The sequence below is a fragment of the Fringilla coelebs genome (assembly GCF_963513975.1).
Source record: "Fringilla coelebs genome assembly, chromosome: 11".
NCBI classification, from domain to species: Eukaryota; Metazoa; Chordata; class Aves; order Passeriformes; family Fringillidae; genus Fringilla; species Fringilla coelebs.
In genome coordinates this window covers 12,099,888-12,119,622 of record NC_140037.1, presented here as the reverse complement: position 1 = coordinate 12,119,622, position 19,735 = coordinate 12,099,888, and positions in this window count along the sequence as shown.

The window sequence follows — 19,735 nt, the reverse complement described above, 5'->3', positions numbered from 1 at the left end:
ACCATGTAAGTAGAGACGGAGAAAAATTAATCCTGGAAGGAAAAGCAAGTGCAGTTAAAACACAGTTGCAGGTAAGACAGCCTAGACAGCTCTAATCACTTCAGGCTGAGAAAAGTCTGCCACCACAAATCAGAACCATGCTCAAGTATGAGTAATGAAAGCTCAGCAAAGCAATGGGGGTTAGGCCAAGTTCTTGGGCTCCTGCTGCCACAGAAGCCACCTGGGAAGGCCAATGTGACCTCTCATGTCCAAAAAGCTGTGTTGACCCAGCAGGGTGGGAGAATGGCCCTGCTGGCTTGGAGCCACTGAGCATCAGCTGGAGTTCTTCCAAAGTATGACAGTTTACCTGGTGTGCTGTGAAAACCAGAAGCATGACCTGTACCTCATCTATCAAATCTTGCAACCAAAACCTCCTTCAAGACAAACATGATCAGCAAAGTCAGCACAAGCCACAACCACCCAGCTGTGAATGGACTCAAGGCCTCCCCTTAATACTTACTACTGATGGATCACACAAATCCAGGGAAAATGTCATGTAACTCCTGCCACCCCAGAGAAGCTGCACTGGAAATAACACTGCATAGCAAACTTAAACACAGTGGCTCTGCTGTGTCTGTTCTCACAGCAGTGCTACCCCAGTCATGCTTTATTCCAGTACAAAAGGAGCATGTTATTTGTTACCCTATTGAGCTGAGGCTCATCCCTCAGGGCTGTTCTATCAAAATCACTCAGTTGTTTCTTCTCTAGAAGAATGTCCCCTACAGAAGATTTGGTCACTGGGGATAAGTTCAGACATACACAGGTATAAAGAAAAGTTTTTTTAAAGCAATGGGTTAAATGATGAAAAAATGCTTGTGGATACACAGAAAGAGCTATCAAAATTTTTCAGGGAACGTTTTTTTTTGTGCAGACTTGACCATGCAAAAATTCAGCTAAAGAAAAGGATTTTCCCCAAGCTTGGAGTGCAAAGCATTATTTTATGGAAACTGGATTTTATGGAAACTTTGCCCACAGGTTGTCTAACAACTGAGAGCTCCCAGGAGGCCTGGTGGGTTTTCTGCCTCATTAGAATGGTTGGCCTCCCACCCAGCTGGAACAGCAGCAAGCTGAGGGAAGTCTTGGTCACCAAGAGTGCCAGCAGTACAGCTGATGCTCACTGAGCCCAAACTGGGAAATGAAGCCTGGGTTCTCCAGTCTCCAGGAGGAGCTGTCACTGCTGCAGTGCAGCAGATGTGGGCTGCCAGAGGAATGAGGCTTCCTGATGAAAGTGAGCAATGCCCTCAGCCAACACCAGACTTTGAGGAGCTCACAGAATAAATATCCATAAAAGAATTCACAGGCCCAACCACACAGAGCAGCTTTTTGCATGATGCAGCAGGACAGTGAGCAAGAAAAAGTCTTAGCAGAAGACACCTAAGGACAAAATAATCTTAAGTGGATTAAGCACTTCAGGACTGCATTTAGCTAAGTGCTTTTTGTCTTGTTATAAGACAGAGCTAAATATAGTAACCAGAATACTTAAGAATAGTTTCATAAGGGTTGTATACATTCCTCAGCCAGCTAAGACACTTAGCACTACTGACAGCAGTATGTCTGCAGGTTAAGAGTATTTTAAATAGATCCAGATAGAATCTCTTTGACCTTAACTGCATTAACCAGAGGGATCAAAATTTATTTATTGCCTCCTGAAAATCCCCTTCTGTAACAGTTTGAGGGAGGGATTCCTGAACTCTGTGGGCAGGTAAAGAGGAAACTTGTCCGTGCTGCTGGCATCATTTCTCACCTCACCTACAACAGGTGAGGATCAGCTTTCTCACAAAGCAATGCACATCCATCACTGCTTAATGCCCCCTGTAAAGGGGAATTATTTTTTCCTTCCTTTGTACAGGGAGTCTCAAAAAGCACTCATAGCATTTAAGGGTACATTATATTTCAGACTTTTCAAATATTGCAGTATTTGAAGTTGTTTCCAGGGTTACAGAAAGGGTAATGTAGCCCAATGACAGCCTTAACAAGACAAATGGACTTTGCAGTCAACAACTAATAGTTAAAGCATTATTCCATGCTATCTGCTATATTCTGGTACATTTTTTACTGAAGAGAGAAGGGCAGAGGGAATTTTCTGTTTCACAGAACTATCTGACTCCAGGAGCTATCTAAAACTTCAAACCTGTGAGTAAAGAAAATGTTTATTTATTGACTTGCTGCAAACCATCAAAATATTAACATTACCTTGGAGTAATTCTTAATGGAACAGTCAGACTTGTGTCCTGAAACCAGCAGTTCCTATGAATGTTTCATTATAGGTTAAATTTTAGTTATTTGGTTATGTCACCCATGGCAAGGCAAAGACATTTCTATGAGAGATGCTGCCCATTTCTTTGTGATCAGCAGTGAATAAAGCTTTCATCCATCACCTAAAAGTGTCCCTGAACCCGGATGATTTGATTGCTTTCCCAGCTATAACAACTGGTCTAATGAAAAACATTCTCTATGCATAGAAGCTTTGTCCGGCTTGTATTTGAGTTTTCATAGAATTTTGCATTAAAGTAACATACAGCAGTTAGAGAGTCTTCAAATCTATACCATAGGAAACACTTAAATTATGGAAATGTGCTGTGCTAATATTTTCACAGACTTTGTATGCAATGAATTCATCAGAGAGCCCTCAATTATAAGATGCAGCACTTTGTGGCACGATGCAGTCACAAGTGAGAGAGATAACACATTCTCCAGCAATATGATTTACATGTCAGTATGCCAATGTTTCATTATTCTTGAGGCAACAGGAGGGCACAACTCTCTGGCAGCAGAACAGCTGATTTCATTTGTAAAAGGCAGAATTTAACCTCTGCAGTAAAGTGCTGGTCCAACTATAAGATGCTTATGTAGATGGCACTGGACAAGCCAAGCAGTGTGGCTGGGTCCCTATGGTTTAGCACAGGTGGGATCAGCATCTCTGCTGATGCCCAGCAGCCCTCAAGTCCTGGCCCTGCTGCCAGTGCTGTGCCACCCACCCTGTGCTCCAGCCACCCTCTGTCACACAGACACAGATGTTTGCCCCAGTGTCACAGCCAGCTGTGCCATCCCCATCTGCCAGAGCACCCCACAGGGCACAGCCTCACCTCTGCTGTGCCACAGCCCAGCATGAAGGCATCACACAGAAACACAGAGACTGAACCAGGTGTGGCAAAGGAGTTGCCTATCTCTGTTATTTGATCTGCTTGCCTAATTTTTTCTGCCTCTACTTCGCCCTCTCCTTTCCTTGCCATGCCTTGCCTTCTGCTGTTCTTCACTTTTTCTGCCCTTCCCTCACTTATCCCCTGTACTTAACATCCACTGGATCACAACTCAGAGAGTTGGATCTCTTTTGAATATGGTTTCTCTCCATCTTGCTGTTTCTTATATCACCTGTCTTCATCTTTCCATTGCTTTTTCTTCTCCATGTTCCTCAAAAGAGAAAAAATGTACAATGATCTCAGTTTTGACAATCACACAGCCATTTCACTGTGGGAGCTTGGCTGGCCCAGGTCTGGGGCACACGTGCCTGACAGGTTCTCTTTAGGGACACACTGCCTGAGGAACCAAGGCAAACCAAGGCAAGTCAACCCAGCTGATGGGTTTTGGCTCCAGTGTCCAGCTCCAGGAGCACTCCAGGGTCCTGTCCTGCCTGACAGCTCCCAGTCCCAGTTTCAGACCCTCTTTGGAGGAGCTGGGATCTGCCTCAGGGCAGTGGCAGAGCTGTGCAGCTCCAAGCTGGACACAAACAGGGGGCTGAGGGAAGTGCTGCAGCCCAGCACAGCCCTCCACAGCAGCAGCACCCCTGCAGCTCTCTGGGGCTGCACCTGAATCCTCCCAGCACCTCTGTTTGCTAAAACCTGGCTGATGGTGGCCACTGGGGGAGGGAACCAATGTTCTGTGTGTCCCCTTTGTCACCTGCCACAAGTGGGCTTTCTGTGCTACTACTGTAACTTTTGCATCCCAAAGCACTTATCTACAGCACACCCTCCCCTGGTTTATTGAGCTCCACATTTAGCTTGTTACCTGTGACAGATTTATGACAACATTCATTACAGCAGTAACAGCTTCAGACAGAAGCTAAAAAGTGTCCAAAGAAAATGGATTATACCAAACAATTACAGCATAAAAAAGGCTGTAATGGAACACTGTGATTCAGCACAGAAGTGAAATGAAAGATACAGGCAGGAACAATGGTGGTGTGTTGGGATTTTTGGGTGGGGGTTTTTTTTGGCTTTTTTTTTGTTTTGTTTTGGGGTTTTTTATTTTTTTTGGGGTTTTTTTTTTTTGTTTTTTTGGGGGGGGGTTGGTTGTTTTTTGTTTTGGTTTGGTTTAGTTTTCAACCAATATATGGTGCTTCTGCAAAACGAAAGGCAGAAAAGGATTAAAAATGAACAGATACTTAAAAAGCAAAGATGATTACTGGAACATTTTGTTCTCTAGGATTTTTGTCAAATCCTGGAGAAAATAGCTGTCCAAGTTTGCTCTGTTCTAGCAAATTGCTGAACCTTGCAGGGTAAAGATACAACATTGTAGAATATTATTCAAAACGTCTCTGGGGTTTCTGTAACAAGAAGAACACGCATCTAATTAATTCTACCAATTTGTCTAATGGCCCCTTAAAATTCCCAAAACATGGCAAAAAGCAGAATGCTGATTCACAGCCCTAAGAAATACTAAGCTGTACTTTGAGCACAAGCAAAACAATATTTCTTCTGCAGTCCTGGGTGGATACCTGTGTTCATTTGTTGCCATTCAGTTACTACAGGAAAGGTAAATAAATGTGTGTTGTGATATGAAATGATGATATCCAATCTATAAACTGTTATTTACTATACCTGACTCAGACAAAGAGCCAAATAATCCTCAAATAATAGCAGGACTCTCCCTCATGTAGGATGAGAGCAAAGGAAGTTGTTCACAGTCAATCCTTCAGCAGCAGTTGAGATTGTGGATTTTCAGGGCAAGAATATTGAAAGTGAATGGTCAAAAGTCTTTTGAACAGAATGTTCTCCAAAACTTACAGCTCTTAAAGCTCTGTTTCTGGCTGATCCAAATGATGCAAATGCATGTGTGTGGGGGTGAGTGCATAAACACAGATTTTACTTCAGAGTAATTTGCAAAAAATACCGAGAGCCATTTGTACCCAGGAAAGCAGTGGTGACATTCAGGTGACTCCTGCAGCGCTCACCTCCTGATCCTGGGAGTGCAGTAACCATTGCTGCTGGGTGCATGGGAGGGGAGCTGAGCAGAGAGCCCTTTCTCCTGCCTGAGGTCACTTCCTATCATATCCACTTTTCTGGCAGATCACAAAGGCGTGGGGGGTGTGGGGAGGTTAACCCAATAAATTTCAGCAATGAAAACAGTGACTTAACAAGGTAAAATAATTCCTCCCAAAGCTATTGATTCTCCAGCTTGAAAAAATCACAGCATCTGATCACAAACCTGGTGTTGCAACTCTGGCTCATTCCAGGGTTTCATTCAGAAGAGTTTTAACGCTGTCAGAGCCAACCAGCAAAGGTCAGTTTAAAAGAAGCCAGCACTCTGCTCTGTTGGCAGGGTTATCTCTGCAGAACTGCCTGCCAAGCTGGTGCTGGGCACCCTGACCCCTCCTGCTCCATTTTCAGCGAGTGCCAGCTGGAGCAGGGATCACCAGACTGCCTGGAGGTGCTGTGCATTACTCCCACCAAGAGGACACAGCTCACATCACCTGCACTGGTGGCATTAACTGAGGTTGTTGGGTCCTTTTTTGGTCTTGGATTTTGTTTTGGCAACAAGGTAGGTACAAGAACAAACATGTCAAAGCTGCCTGTTTGGATGCATCACCCTGAAATCCTCTTGTAATTCCTCTTCTATTTCCTATGGGTGAAATTCATCCTAAGCAGAGAGCTACATGAGAGCTATGTGTCATTAAACTGCCTACCTTTGTGCCTTGAGCTCTCCCAGTCCACAGAATAAATGTAATCATTAGACAGCAAAGAAAATCTGTGATCTAATTAAACTAAATACCTTCTCCTCTACTTTTCTGAGTAAGAGAACACTCCCAGCAACTACCAGTTCATTGAAAGAGGCAATAATAGCATTCATGTCCTTAGCTGTTCTCTTTTTCTCCCCCCAAAAAAAGCATTTTTTGCACTGTTTCTTCTTTGCCTTTCTCTATCTTGTACATAAAATGCATTTCAGATGCTCGAGGATGGTACAGATAAGGAGATGAGCACTTGTGCTTTGTGTTTGCTTGTGCTGGAGGCTGAACTCACATGGCAGGAGTAAAATGTAAGGCCTGAGGGGCTGCTTGCTCTGCACAGTGGAAGCAGGGGCCTTCAGCTGGGTCAGAGGGGGCTCCTAGGTGGTTTCAGGACCACACTGCAGAAGTGCTCTGCTCCAGTGGGGCAAAACCACTGGGTATGACTTGGCTTCATGATGCATCTACTCCCAGCCTGCAGGACCAGCAGATGGTAGGAGCTGTTTGTGGACTGGAGGGTTTTCCTTCAAAAGTGTCTTCTGTCTACAAGCACTGCTCCCCAGCCATTGCTCTACAAAGTGTGCCTCAGCTCGGTGCAAAGGCTGGCAGGAGTCAGGATGCAGCCATGGAAGTGATGCCCTCAGCACCCCTGAAAGCAGGAGGAGTCCAGCAGCTCCCAGCCCTGCCCAGGAGAGGAGCTGGACACTGCCAGGCTCTTCCTTCCACTGTCTGAGCAGATGTTTAGCAGAACTGCCCCACACCTGCTCCTCATGGGGTCTGCCCCTCTCAGGCAGGCTTGGACCGACTGTGTGACACAAATCAGAGTCTGTCAGGAGCACACAGCTTGCTCCACCTGCATCAGCCTGGCTGTGCTCAGTCCTGTGGCTCTGGGTGCCCCTTCCAAGGAAGGGCAATTCAGCTGCTCCTCTGCTGCTGTGGGGAGCAGGTGGGAAGGCAGCTGGACGGGCTGGATGCTGCACAGCCAGTCTGCAGACAGCCAGCAACCTTTGGCCCCATCATTTCTGCACTTCCTCAGATCTGCTCGGTCCTCTGCACACTCTGGGGAGCCCTTCAGCTGCTGAGCTCTGGGAAGTTTGGTTCTTGTTCAGGTCCTTTGATTTCTAGTGAACAATGTCTACTTTCCTGACTCTGTGCAAGCAGTTTGCTGCCATCCTTTCTCCTGTCTTGTGCTTTTACCTCAGGAAGTCTCAGCACACTCTACAAACAAAGTTATCCATGCTTGTTGTACAAATGAAACAGGGGCACACATTTTACTTCTGTCTCTTTTTGGTGTCCCATATTTGGGAAGCTGAATTTGAAACAGTGAATGCAGTTACAGCCTAATTTTCAGTAATGCTGAAATCCAGCATATACACCTACAAATCCTGAATATTTTGGAAAAACTCGACCTAAATCATTGACCCAAGGTCATGCAGCAGAGTTAAGAAGTGAATCCAGATGTCCCCATGATTAGCTCTGTCTACTGGCATTCAGTCAAGTCTTCCTTCCTAAAATAAGCTTCCTGAAGCATCTAAGACTATAGTCTTAGAGCTCCCCTGAACACCCAGCACTGGTAAGACCTGATTTTCAGATGCAGAAGGGGGGGAAAAACCCAGTTCATTATTTTTTCCTCAAGTGATCACTGAATGACCAATCAAAGGGCAGCTCAGAGTCATTTGATCTCAAACTTCTTCCTATAAATAAAAAAGGGAAGATTCTTCTCCCTTTTCAAACAGCATGAAGAAAAAATGTTCTGCCTCATTAATTCTAGACCTGAGTAATTAAATCTGCTCTCTGTTGCAATCTGTTTCCCATGTGTATCAGCAAGCTGGAATTTCTGGAACTCAAAACATAAGGAAGCTATTCAATAAAAGGAAATACTACGGCAAAAGGATTTAGAGATAGGTCTGAACCAGACTGAAAGACTTCCTATATCAGAGAAGGATCCAGTTCCTTATCCAGAGTTCAGCTTTTCAATTTTGACCAGTATCTCAAACCAAACACTGCAAAAACAATGGATCTCCCAGAACCAGACCACCTCTCACTTCTGGTTCAGGGGCAGAAGAAGAGAGGGAACAAGTAGAGGAGACCTGTGTGGTATTGCAGCAGAAGTAGAACAGCACTATCTGTCTGTACAAGTTTAACTGCTTGGCAGAACAGAACCAAACAGAATATTTCAGTTGGAAGGGACCTACGATGACCAGCTAGTCCATCGGCCTGACCACTTCAGAGCTGACCAAAAATTAAAGTATGGTGTTATGGGCATTGTCCAAATGCCTCCTAAATGCTGTCAGGCTTGGGAAATTGATAATTCCTCTCTGGGAAGCCTGTTTCAGTTTTTGACCACCCTCTCCTTCAAGAAAGGCTTACCAATGTCCAGTTTATGTAAAAGACCTGCGAGAAAATTATAAGGAGCTTTAGTAGTTAAAATTCAAAGTCTTCCCTACAAGCTCAGTTATATCTACTTATCCATTAAATGAATATCAAAGGATTCACTGCAGCTGAGCTAAGTGACCTCATTTTCCATCTTTGGCTTTATGCATTCAAGTTCAACCATAAGAAACATCCTTACCCTCTTGGTGTGTTTAATTCTAAAGCATTTCAGGTATAATCTGCACCTAAGTCAAAAGGCATTTAAACAAAGCCCTTGGATTTCAAAATTTGTCTTATCCTCATTTGGCTCCCAGAATTTCAGCTGCTTTCCTTAAATGATCTGCTCACATCTGTGCTCCAGCTGAGCCACGTTCATGCCCCACTGACCTGACCACTGCCATCTCTGTAATCTTGCAGCTGAGAATAACCAGCAATGCACTCAGTCCCCATGAGCATCAAGGGCCTTTCAAGAAGGAGGAGGCAGGGAAGAGCCAGCCTTTATATAACAGGGAAAAGTAGGATTTCACAGAAAAAACACTGTTCAGCTAAGGTGGGCAATGGGAGCTGCACGCCTGAAGTGCCCTGGTCCAGTTCCCCTGGGCAATGTGGACTGGAGGTGTCAGCACCCTGCAGGATTACTCTCTGCAATGGCAGCTGGCAGATATTTTTCTAACAGAGAGCACAGCAACATCGTTCACACTCATCTGATTCCATTTGCTGCTGCTGCTGCTATTCAAACTCGGCTAATCCGATCAAGTTATTTCTCGGCCTGTGCCTTAAAGCTGAGTAAGTAAACACCTTTCATAAGGCCTGAGCCCACTTCTTTCAAGTGCATGATTAAGGGCTAGACTTGAGCATTATTGTGAGAAAACCTACTACATTACTTGCAATTCCCAAAATCACTCTCAGGTGTCTTGAAGTGGCACTTTCCATCCAGTGTTTTACTCCTTGCATTGCGAATATATCACACAGTCACAAAGGGGCACAACACCAAACACCCATCTGTGTTTCAGCTGCCCTGGAGAATGGCTCTTTGAGCTGAGAATAGCTCATAATGGCACCACTTAGAGACTGTGATGCAAAATATTTTCTGTGGCTACCAGACCTTCTCCACAGATGTCTCTTCTTGTTTACTATGAAGAAGGCAGATGATAAATATAGTCAGCAAATGTATTTTGGACAAAGTCGTACTCATCTGTAGTATTTGCATTAAGTAACACTAGAAGACTTATGCAACAGAAAAGATGTTAGCCCAACTGTAACTCCTTCTCTGGTACACCAAGGATGAACTATTGACATTTACAAGCTTTTTTCAAGAAGAATTGTTGCCACTTATGCTGGTATTGCTAATAATATAGCTGATCTTGATAATAATATAACTGGGGTATTTTCTCCTTCTTTTAAAACACCCCCACATGCTTCTCTTTCTCTTCTCTGAGGCACTTTTAACTTCACATCCAATATTCTCTTTTGCACAATCTTGCCCACATCACTTCTAAACTGGCTCCTCAAAAGATGGATACTTGTTTTGAAAGCTTTGGGATTAAAGGAATATTTAAACAATTAACTGCAATCATATTCATCATCCAGCATGGTACCATGGATATGCACCAGAAATATAATGAGAAAGTAAAACTTTCCTTCAGGAAGAAGAAAAGAGGAGATAAACATCCACAGATCTCTCTCTCATTACTTTCTTATCTTTTTTAGACTGCAAATATGTCAGTCACTGGAACACTTTCATACTAGGTCATTATTGTTACACATATTATGCACAAAGACCCAAGGCCTCATTCTGTCATAGATAAGCTATTCATACACATCCTTTTTTTTCCCCTTACAGTTTATTTGCATGGCTGGCTGGATAATCAGTCATAATAACAAAACATGACTCAGCATGGCTGAATGTCCAATTTGGGGATTTTCTTGGAGTAAGTTTTTTTTTTTTTTTAACTATTGAAGACCAGAAAAGATATGTCCCTCTCAGATAATGTTAATGTAAAAAAGATTTGATTAAACACAGAGGTCAGGGGAAGGGGAATGGATCAAACAGCAACATTTCTACTGCCATGCCCTCAAAGAGGCTCTGGCCTCTTCAGCAGCTCTGATCATGGGGCAGGGTGCAGGGTCCTTGTCCTCAACTGCAGCACAGACAGGGGGATTGCTCACAAAGTCCCCTCCTCAGGGTGGAGGGAGGATGCAGGACAGGGAATTGATCACGTTCCTCAAGGATGGGCATGCTTGGTATTAAGGACACACGTGCTTTTCTGGGCATCTAAACTCTGTCTGTGGGTTATTACAATTGTGCAAGCCCACAGAATATTTTAAAATATGATTTATTTCACATCTGCAATAGTCCACTACCAAGAATCCTCCTAGTATCAGTCAAAATCAACACTCCAGTACGGCCTCTAAATGACATCCATGGGTCCCTCTCTCTCAAAGGACGACTCTCCTCTACTCAAATAAGTTATGGCAGCAGCAGTGGGCACTGCCATCCTGCTGAGCAATCCTGGCTGTATGAATTTGACTGACAAAGATGGTGAATCTGAATGTTTGACACCTCTGGTTCCTGGTTTTCAAGTAAGAGATGAGCCCAGCAGAAAAGGCTGCAGTGTGAGAACATTTTTCACCTGGGACAGAGTGAAAATAGCATTCAGAGCTTGGCCCTCCATTCAGACAGACCCACTGGCACATGTCTTTATTTTTAACCATCTGTGTAATTCTTGGGTGAAGGAAGCAGGATATATTTGTGTTTTCCAGAATTAGGGTAAACATGAGTTTTTTACCTAGGGCTTTCCTGACTAAAGCACCTTCAATTGTATAACCCTATACTAATAATGTCAGTTACTGTATTTAACAGAACAAAATTAGTCTGGCTGAGAAAATCCACATTAAAATCAGCTGATGAAAGGAATCACATTGTAATGGACATGCATAAAAAGCTCATGGGGCTTATTTCTGTGATAATCTGACTTTAGAAGACCACCAAGACCGGCAAGATTCCTGACAAACATCTACACAGGAGCATGAAGCCAGCAGCAGAAGTTTAAAATGCCCATGACCTTTAGCTGGCAGTCCCAATTTCTCCAGAATTCCACACCACGTTTGAGAGGTAAACATCATCTGTGCTCCCAGGCTCCTTCCTCAGCACACTGCTTACGTGCACATGCGCTAAAAATCACAAGCAAACTACACAGTAGTTTAACTGAAACTCAAACAGGGAAAACATTCAATTAGGCAGAGAGAAAAGCTAACTTCCTCCTTCCTTCCCTTCCTCTCAGCAGCCTTTCTGCAAGAGATCAGTACTGAAACTCTTATCTGCTTTGAAACTGGCATTACACCCGCCCTGATTTAATGTCAAAATTTCTTCCAACTTAATTTGGTCGTAACGAGTGAGAAATGCAAAACAAACAAGAAATTAAAGCTGTGTCCCTAATTATTGCTTACATAGAGCAAGTACTCCAAAGGGCCAGCAAAGATTTGAGGCAGCCGCTGCCTGGAGGAGCACAGAGCACCTGACCCTGGCTCAGCCACCGCAGCGGCTGTGCTCACCCCACAGCTTGGCACCAACTGTAAAAGCTGAGGCAGAGGATGGGTGCTCAGGCTGTCATCTTCCTCTCAAAGCCAGAATTTGCTCTGGTGCCATGCACATCTCCCAGGGGCAGGATCTCCAGCTTTGCGCTCATCCCGAGGACGAGCGCTGCATGGTTCTCAGGGTTAGGGATGTTAAGGATTGTGCTTCTCTCTCTCTATTCTGCCCTCATGAGAGCCCACCTGGAGTTCTGCATCCAGCTCTGGGGCCTTCAGCACAAGAAAGATGTGGACCTGCTGTAGGAATTCCAGAGAAAGGGCCACAAAAATGATGAGATGGCTTTGGCACCTCTGCTTGGAGACAGGCTGAGAGAGCTGGGGTTCTTCAGCCTGGAGAAGAGAAGCCTCTGGGGACACCTCATTGTGGCATTCAAAGGCTAAAGAGAGCTTATAAAAAAGAGAGAGAGACACTTTTTACATAGGTAGATATTTATAGGAAAAGGGGGGATGGTTTTACACCAAATGAGATTAGATTTGGATTAGATATTAGGAGGGAATCCTTCACGGTGAGGGTGCTGAAGCCCTGGCACAGTTTGCCCAGAGAGGCTGTGCACACCCATCCTGGAAGTGTCCAAGGCCAGGCTGGGTGTGACCCTGAGCAACCTGGTCTGGTGGAAGGTGTCCCTGCCACAGCAGAGGGGTTGGAATCAGATGACCTTTAAGGTCCCTTCCAACCCAAACCTTTCAATGCTTCTCTTTGGCTGTCTTCAAAGTGAGCCCCTGGTTACGATCAGTGCTGTCACAAAATGTAATCCAAAGTACCTAAACTTATTTCTTCTACACTGAAGTTAAAATGAATAAGAAATCAAGTACAGTGCCACAAAATGCTTCTCTTCAGCCTCAGAAGCTTGTTTACCATTGCTGTAGTAGCTGAACTGCTGAATGAAATATTTACAACTATTCATGCAATCAAACTCATTTTCCTTAGGAAATAACTGATTAGGTGTCTCACATCTGTTCCTGACAATGATTTAAGCCTCTGCTGATCCCTATCAAGACCTGACATGAATGTTAATGTTTTGGAAACCATCATCCTCAACAGGAGGGTGGTAACAGACTCTCTGGGTCTGCTGGTGATGCACTACAATGGGGAAGCTCTGCTGCATCTGCAGCTGAAGGGTGACATAACCAGCCCACAGTTTTCTCTAACCCTGTGACCCAGGGCTTGGGAAGTCTGGCAAGAGACAGAAGCTAGAGCAGAGCTCAATGCAGAATTATCTTGAGAATTATCTTCCTCTCCCTGTCAGAAGTTTTTAATATCTCCCAGATGCTTGCTTCCTTTATGCAGAGTAGCAATCCTGCTCATCCACTCGCCAGCACTGCATGTCATCCTTTCACCAGTGTTTCCCCATCAGGGCCCTTTGATGGAAGCTGCTGCAAGTGTTGCAAGGTTGTGAGAAAAATCAGCTGCTAATAAAGCTGATTGACATTATACCCTCACAAAGCATGATGTTCGTGTCAGGAAAGACAAAAAAATAATTCCAAATTTTTTCTCAAATAAAAGCAAAGACTCCAATGACAGAAGAGTTGGTCTCTATTACTCCTTCTGGTAAGGGTGATAACTCAGCTTCCTATGTTCTGCAACTAGGCCAGAAGAAAAATTTTGGCAACACTTGTCAAGTATTACCTGAAGGTCAAGGGACTAAAACCCAAGTGAAATAAATGAACATTGGCCTGCCAGTGACCTTGTAGCACTGTAATTTAAATAGAAATGAAGTCTATGTAAGTGTCTGAAGAGTAATCTCTAAAGCAGTCAGAAATGCTGCATAAAAGTAGATTTCAAACACAATCCAAAGAAGATTAAACTGGCAATTCATCTCTCTTAGGACTTCTATACATCATAAATAGGCATTATGCCTTCTATGTAAAGCAGCCCATTATCTGATTTATTCACCAATATCTCTTCTTATTCAAACAATTCAAACCAGACTATATTGGAAAATCCCAGAAAAATTTCCTCAGCACTGCAACTTTTGAAACAAGTTGATGATTTATGTTTATAAAATTTTACTTACTGTACAACTCAATTCATGTTTGCTAATATAAAACACTATCTCTAAGGACAATTTTTAAAGAAAGATGCTATCCCAGCTGGATCATTTATTAATATTCACATGCTTTCCCTCAAAAAAAATCACAACACAGAAGCTGTTCTTGTTGGCATTAGTCCTTTTTTCATCCCCCAAGTGAAAACAGAAATTCTGCTCTAGTCACAACAGCGTACTACCAACAAACTCATCATTCCAACACTTCAGACTCCATTTGAACACTCATGCCCTTTTAACTATGACTATATCCAATATAAGGAATTCGGCTCCAGATTCAAAATATGTACCCTGGATAAGAGAGAACTCTGACTCAGCCCCATTTCAGGTTTACAAATGGCTTAGTGGCAATTCTACTCCATTTTTTTTTGCAATTATTCTTCTCCCATTTTAGGCAATGGATTTTTGCCCTTTTCAGACAATACACCAGGATTACTGCAGAATCATATACACTTTTCTTCTAACCACCTTCTTCTGGGAGTCTCTCCTTCCATGCTCCGAAATATTTCCAGAAAGCTGAAAAACAGAATTGCAGACAATTTTCCCATGCAAAATAATTTTCAGCAATGCTTCCTGAGTTGTGCAACCTTCCCCAAATAATGGACTTCAGCTCCAGTCCAGTGAGACACTGACATCAGGAGGTCTTGCTGTTGGAAGGCCAAGTGCATGAGAGGTGAAGATGGCTCAGATAAGAAAGTGCTTTCTCAGAAGCCCATGCTGCAGCAGAATGAGCAATGAGAATTGTCAGCCCCAGGACTGGCACCCAAGGCCAGTGTAAGCTCCCTGTGCAATTACACAGCTGCACATCACTGCTGAGTGTGGGAGGTTAACCCCAGCCTTTATGACGGAAAGAAAATACAGTAAATCACTTTTCCTCTGGTGACACATTGTCTCCACTAATGAGAAGGCTCAGCCCTCTCTGCATAAGCAAAATTAAACAGAAAATGTAGGTGTCAAGATTAGCACAAAGAGTTTGTTTTATTAATACTTCCTGCTGTGCCCTTTGGACAGAAAGCCAGCCCCAAAAGGAAGCCATTATAATTATTCAAGAGTAAAAGCAAACTATTTATACTCATCTTTAATATATACATCAGTAGCGGTGTCAACCCAAGTCCCACCTTTTTGTCTCATGTGAGTCATTTAACACACACACTTAACACATCACTTAATAAAATTTGATTGGAAGCAGTTTGATCAGAGTGAATGTTTTTAAGTTACTGTAAATTGAGCCAGAGTACACTGCACTCAGAGACAGGACAAACGGGTTTATGGTCAAACTTCCTCAGCAAGGGGTGTAACCCTCCCCAGCTATTAGAGCCTCCCTAATTGCTGCCTTTGCTGTGACAAGCCAACAGTGGACCAAGCACACAGCATCCTCCTCTATACATAAACACCTATTTGCAGTTTGTGCAGCAGAGCTTTGAACAGGGACTAAAACCAAGGACTGACTCCTGTTTTTCTCTTCAGCTGATACTCTGGGAGAGGTCCCACAAAGAAGCTGGTGGAAGTTCAACCTTTGTCTTCATCAGGGCCAGGGGCTTATCTCACCCCCTTCAGATAAAGCCTCTGCATTGGCTTGAAGATCTTCCTGTAATGCTGCCATATCTATGCAAAATACCTGTCAGCAATGGGAGCTCTTATCAGCTCATCTATTGCTCATTAATTACTCAAAAAAATGGTTTACTTAGTATGTTGTTTATGATCAAAACTTTATTGTCCGGAAGCAATGCACGGCATTGTGCTCTGCATTAAACCAAGATTAAAGTAGGCTGAGCCCAGAAAAGAGCCAGCAAACCTTTTATTAATTTCTTTTAAGCATGTGTGTATGCATGTGTTTGTGGGCTGAACAGATGAAGCAAGAGAGGAGATTAGCATTTTTATAGATATGATTCCTGCCATTGCTACATACTCGAAAATCTTGCCTAGGCTTTGGCACTTTGTAAACAAGAATAAACACACCTACAAATATCTTTGCATTTATCAGTCAATCTGCCTATAACTGACACTCAACAAAGCACCTCACATTTACTTATAGGTGAGGGAGAACACCCTGATGATCCTTCCAACTCAGAATATTCCACAATCATGGGGAGGCAGAGGCCCAGTGCAGGTCTCTGCTGAGCTGTCATGCTGCTACAGGATAAAGAGGGGTGAAGCCTCTGCCCAGAGCCAGGGCACAGAGAACAGGGCAGATACAAGTGCAGGTACCACACAGCAGCCAGCCAAAACCTGGGAACTCGGTGTAAAACTGAAAACACATTTCTATTTCACACAACAGGCCCCTGCAGAGCAACCCTGAAGAACTGAGGTCCCAGAAGCTGATGGAAGGTGATGTGCAGGGTGGCAGAGCCCTGCATGCCATGGGAGAGTGGTGCAGGAAAGACCGAATCCTTTGCTGCCCCTGCCTGCTGTCACACCAGGTGACAGGGATCCAGCAGGAGGGTGGTGCAATCCCCCCAGTCTGTCAGCTCTGCAAGGGTCAGGTAGCCCATCGATGTGTTGAAGGCAGCTGCTAGCCAGGGCCACCTCTCTGATCATCCCCAGAACACGTGCAGGGCCTGCAAACCACCCCATGTTCACCTCCCACCACCTGCAACAGGAGCCAACTCCAAGGCACAGGTGTGTGTGTGTGTGTTTGTGTGTGTTTGTGTGCATTTGTGTGTGTGTGTGTGTGCAGCAGCCCCCAAACCCCGGGCTCCAGGGCCTGGCTCTGCCCCCCTCTCCCCCAAACAGAGCTGTTGTGCAGCGCTCTCGCGGCAATGTTTAGCGAGCCTCTCGGTTACCATAGCGTTACGCACTAAAGGAATGTCGACAAATTAATCAATTGTATAATTGTGTTTGCCTAAGAATACAAGTCAGTCAGATGATTCAATGCATTTCAACAGCTCCATGGAGTTTGGTTAACATACTTCCTTTCCTACCACCTCGGTGTTACCCGCATCAGCGCTGACGTTTTTCAATATTCCAATTTCCCTTTACAGCCACACTGGCAGGTAGGCGATCTCTGCTGCAGGCCAAGTCGAGCTGTTTTCCTTCTTCCTTGCCTGTTTCATTTCTGTCTTGTTTTATCTACTTCCTTCTCTATTTCTTGTAATAAGAGGGACATCATACATTCAACTTTACACCAACCCCACAGTGTTTTTAAAGTTACTAATTCATCACTAATGGCCAGCAGTCACTTCTTTCTTCTAGATTTTATGCTGCATGATTTAGAGAATGTTGCTCCGATCAGGACCAGAGCAGAGCTGATACTAACTCTAGGTTACCAACTTACTTTAGGAATATCAGCTTAAAAGGGAGCCCCAACCTAGCACTCCATTCTTGGAAAACAATGCTGGAAAACAACAACATCTCTTCAACCTGCCAAGAGGCACCAGAAGCCCAAAACCACATCCTCACGTCATACAGCAAACTTATGATTCACATAAGAAGCATGTAAGATTAAACTGTTCTGTGACACAGCAAAGGGCAGGTGAAGATCACTGCCAGTACTGCAAGCCCATGGAGCCACAGAGAGTTCATTTACGCCAGCAATAGATCCCAGAAAATACACCATGAATTGTAACATGGTTACTGGCAACACAGTCTGAAAGTAAAATGTCTCTGGCCCAAAATCAGATGAACAGGTTGAAGCAGGGAGCACACCAGAAAAATCTGAAGGCAATTGTGCCTATCTAATGCTACAAGGAATCTGCATTGTAGGTTTTCAATGTCTAGTGTTGAGAGGAACTCAGATGTGGGACAAAAAGGATTCAAACCTGCAGCAACAGAAAATAATATTTCTTGCCTCATCTCCCAAGAAAAAGCAGAAGACTTGATACACGGGGTTAAAAATGTAAACAAACGAGATCCATTCTCCTTTCAAGCATACATTAAAAATATGACTACACTGCAAAGCAAAGAACTAATTCTGCAAATGTAATTTCCTATCTCCAGGAACTCTCTAATTTAATTGTATAACCTCTTTCATAAGATTATCAAGATCTATCTCAAAACTACCCTAATTGAAAGACTCTTATGCAACTTCAATCCTTGGGTAGATACAAGCTTTCTTCTAACTCTCCACCCGAATTTATTCATGATCAATTTAGAAAATTTGACCTAGTGCAGATGCTATCTTTTAGCTTTTTTTTTTTTCCTGCCCTCTGCTATATAGCGCCAATTGTGTGTAAAATACCCCAGTGTAGCCTGTCCCTTCACTGGTTCACCTGGCCAGAGCTGAAGAGGTGATGCTCTTTAACCTCACTTTGTACAACAAATGTGTTTGTGTAACCACATCTCTAGCCTTCCTACTGCTGGAATTTAACGTTCTCTTGGCAGGGGTGTCTGGAAATATGCAGAACATCAGTAAACCACTCCAAAAACATCCTGGAGCTCTTGTATTGACAGCCTGCATGATGATCTGTACAATGATTATTATCACTTTTCCCTGAATTTCTCACATGATTTTCCTTTGGTATCCAAAGATGTCAGTGGTTCCCTTCCCAGCTGTATCTCAGTGCTTGCTCCCAGGTATCTTCTGAGCAGCCACTGCATCCACATTTCTCCTTTCTGTCATGGACAACTGATGAGCTCCTATTTCACACTGGAAATTCTTGTTACTGGTCTCCATGCTGACGACTTTACTTGACTTTGCACTCAGCACTATTAAATGCCATTTTATGTCTATCACTCCCAATCAACAAAGTCATCTAAATACCTTTCATGTGATAATCTGATCCTCCTCTGTACTGACAATTCCTCCCAAGTTTTTGCCATCCCACACAGCTCCTGGCACACACCCACACCCTGCACACAGGTCAGAGTGGATCCATTCAGCAGGCCCAAGCCAATAGGCACCACCAATCTCCCTCCATCCTGGTGACTTTCTCTGAGTACCTCTTTCCATTCAGAGAACTTTATTTGCATGCAATGGTCGTATCTACTCTTTGGCCAGGTTCTTTTCTACCTTTCAATTCTTGTCTTGAACCACCATCTTCATTTTAAGCCATAACATCCTGTGAGGCACGGTATCACATACTTGGCTTTAGATAAATTACATTCCTACCCTACCCCATCTAAATAATCTGTTATATGAAAAAGATGTTAGATTAGTCTAGCACAATCCATCTTTGATAAAATCTTGTTGTAATTTAGCCTGCTTCCTCATTATTTCCATGCCTAATTATTCTTTCCTACAAAATACGTCATAAGACACTGGGTACTGTTGTGTTCAAACCAGCTGGCCTAACATTTCCTGCATTGCTTTTTTATTTTCTGAGTCTCTAGGGACTCCCTGTAAAGGACACAAATGCTTGCCCTCTTCTGCATCTGAAGAGCCATGGGAGAGCCTTGCTGCAAGCTATGAAAGCCTCGTGCCACTGCTTTCAGTATTCCAGGACTGGGATTATTGGCACTTCTTCATTTGTCTCACCAAGATATTTAAGTTTTGCCTGTTTTCCCTGGGTTTTTTTGAAACCTTTGCTATGAATAGCTTTCACTTGCCTGCAGATTTGTCAGTAATTACACTCTGTTCCAGATTCTACAGAAGGTTCTGCTTTCATGAGAAAGTTGTGTCATTATTTAGAGACATCAGTTCCCCTTCCAGTTTAGGCATGTCTAATTTCGGTTCTGTGCAAATTGACTAAGTGCAGGTTTTGGTTGAACCCAAATAAGCTCATTTGAACCTAAATAAGAATGTCCCTACACAAGGTCACACCAGGTTAATCAAATCACTTTAAAAGCAGACTCAAACTAAATTGGT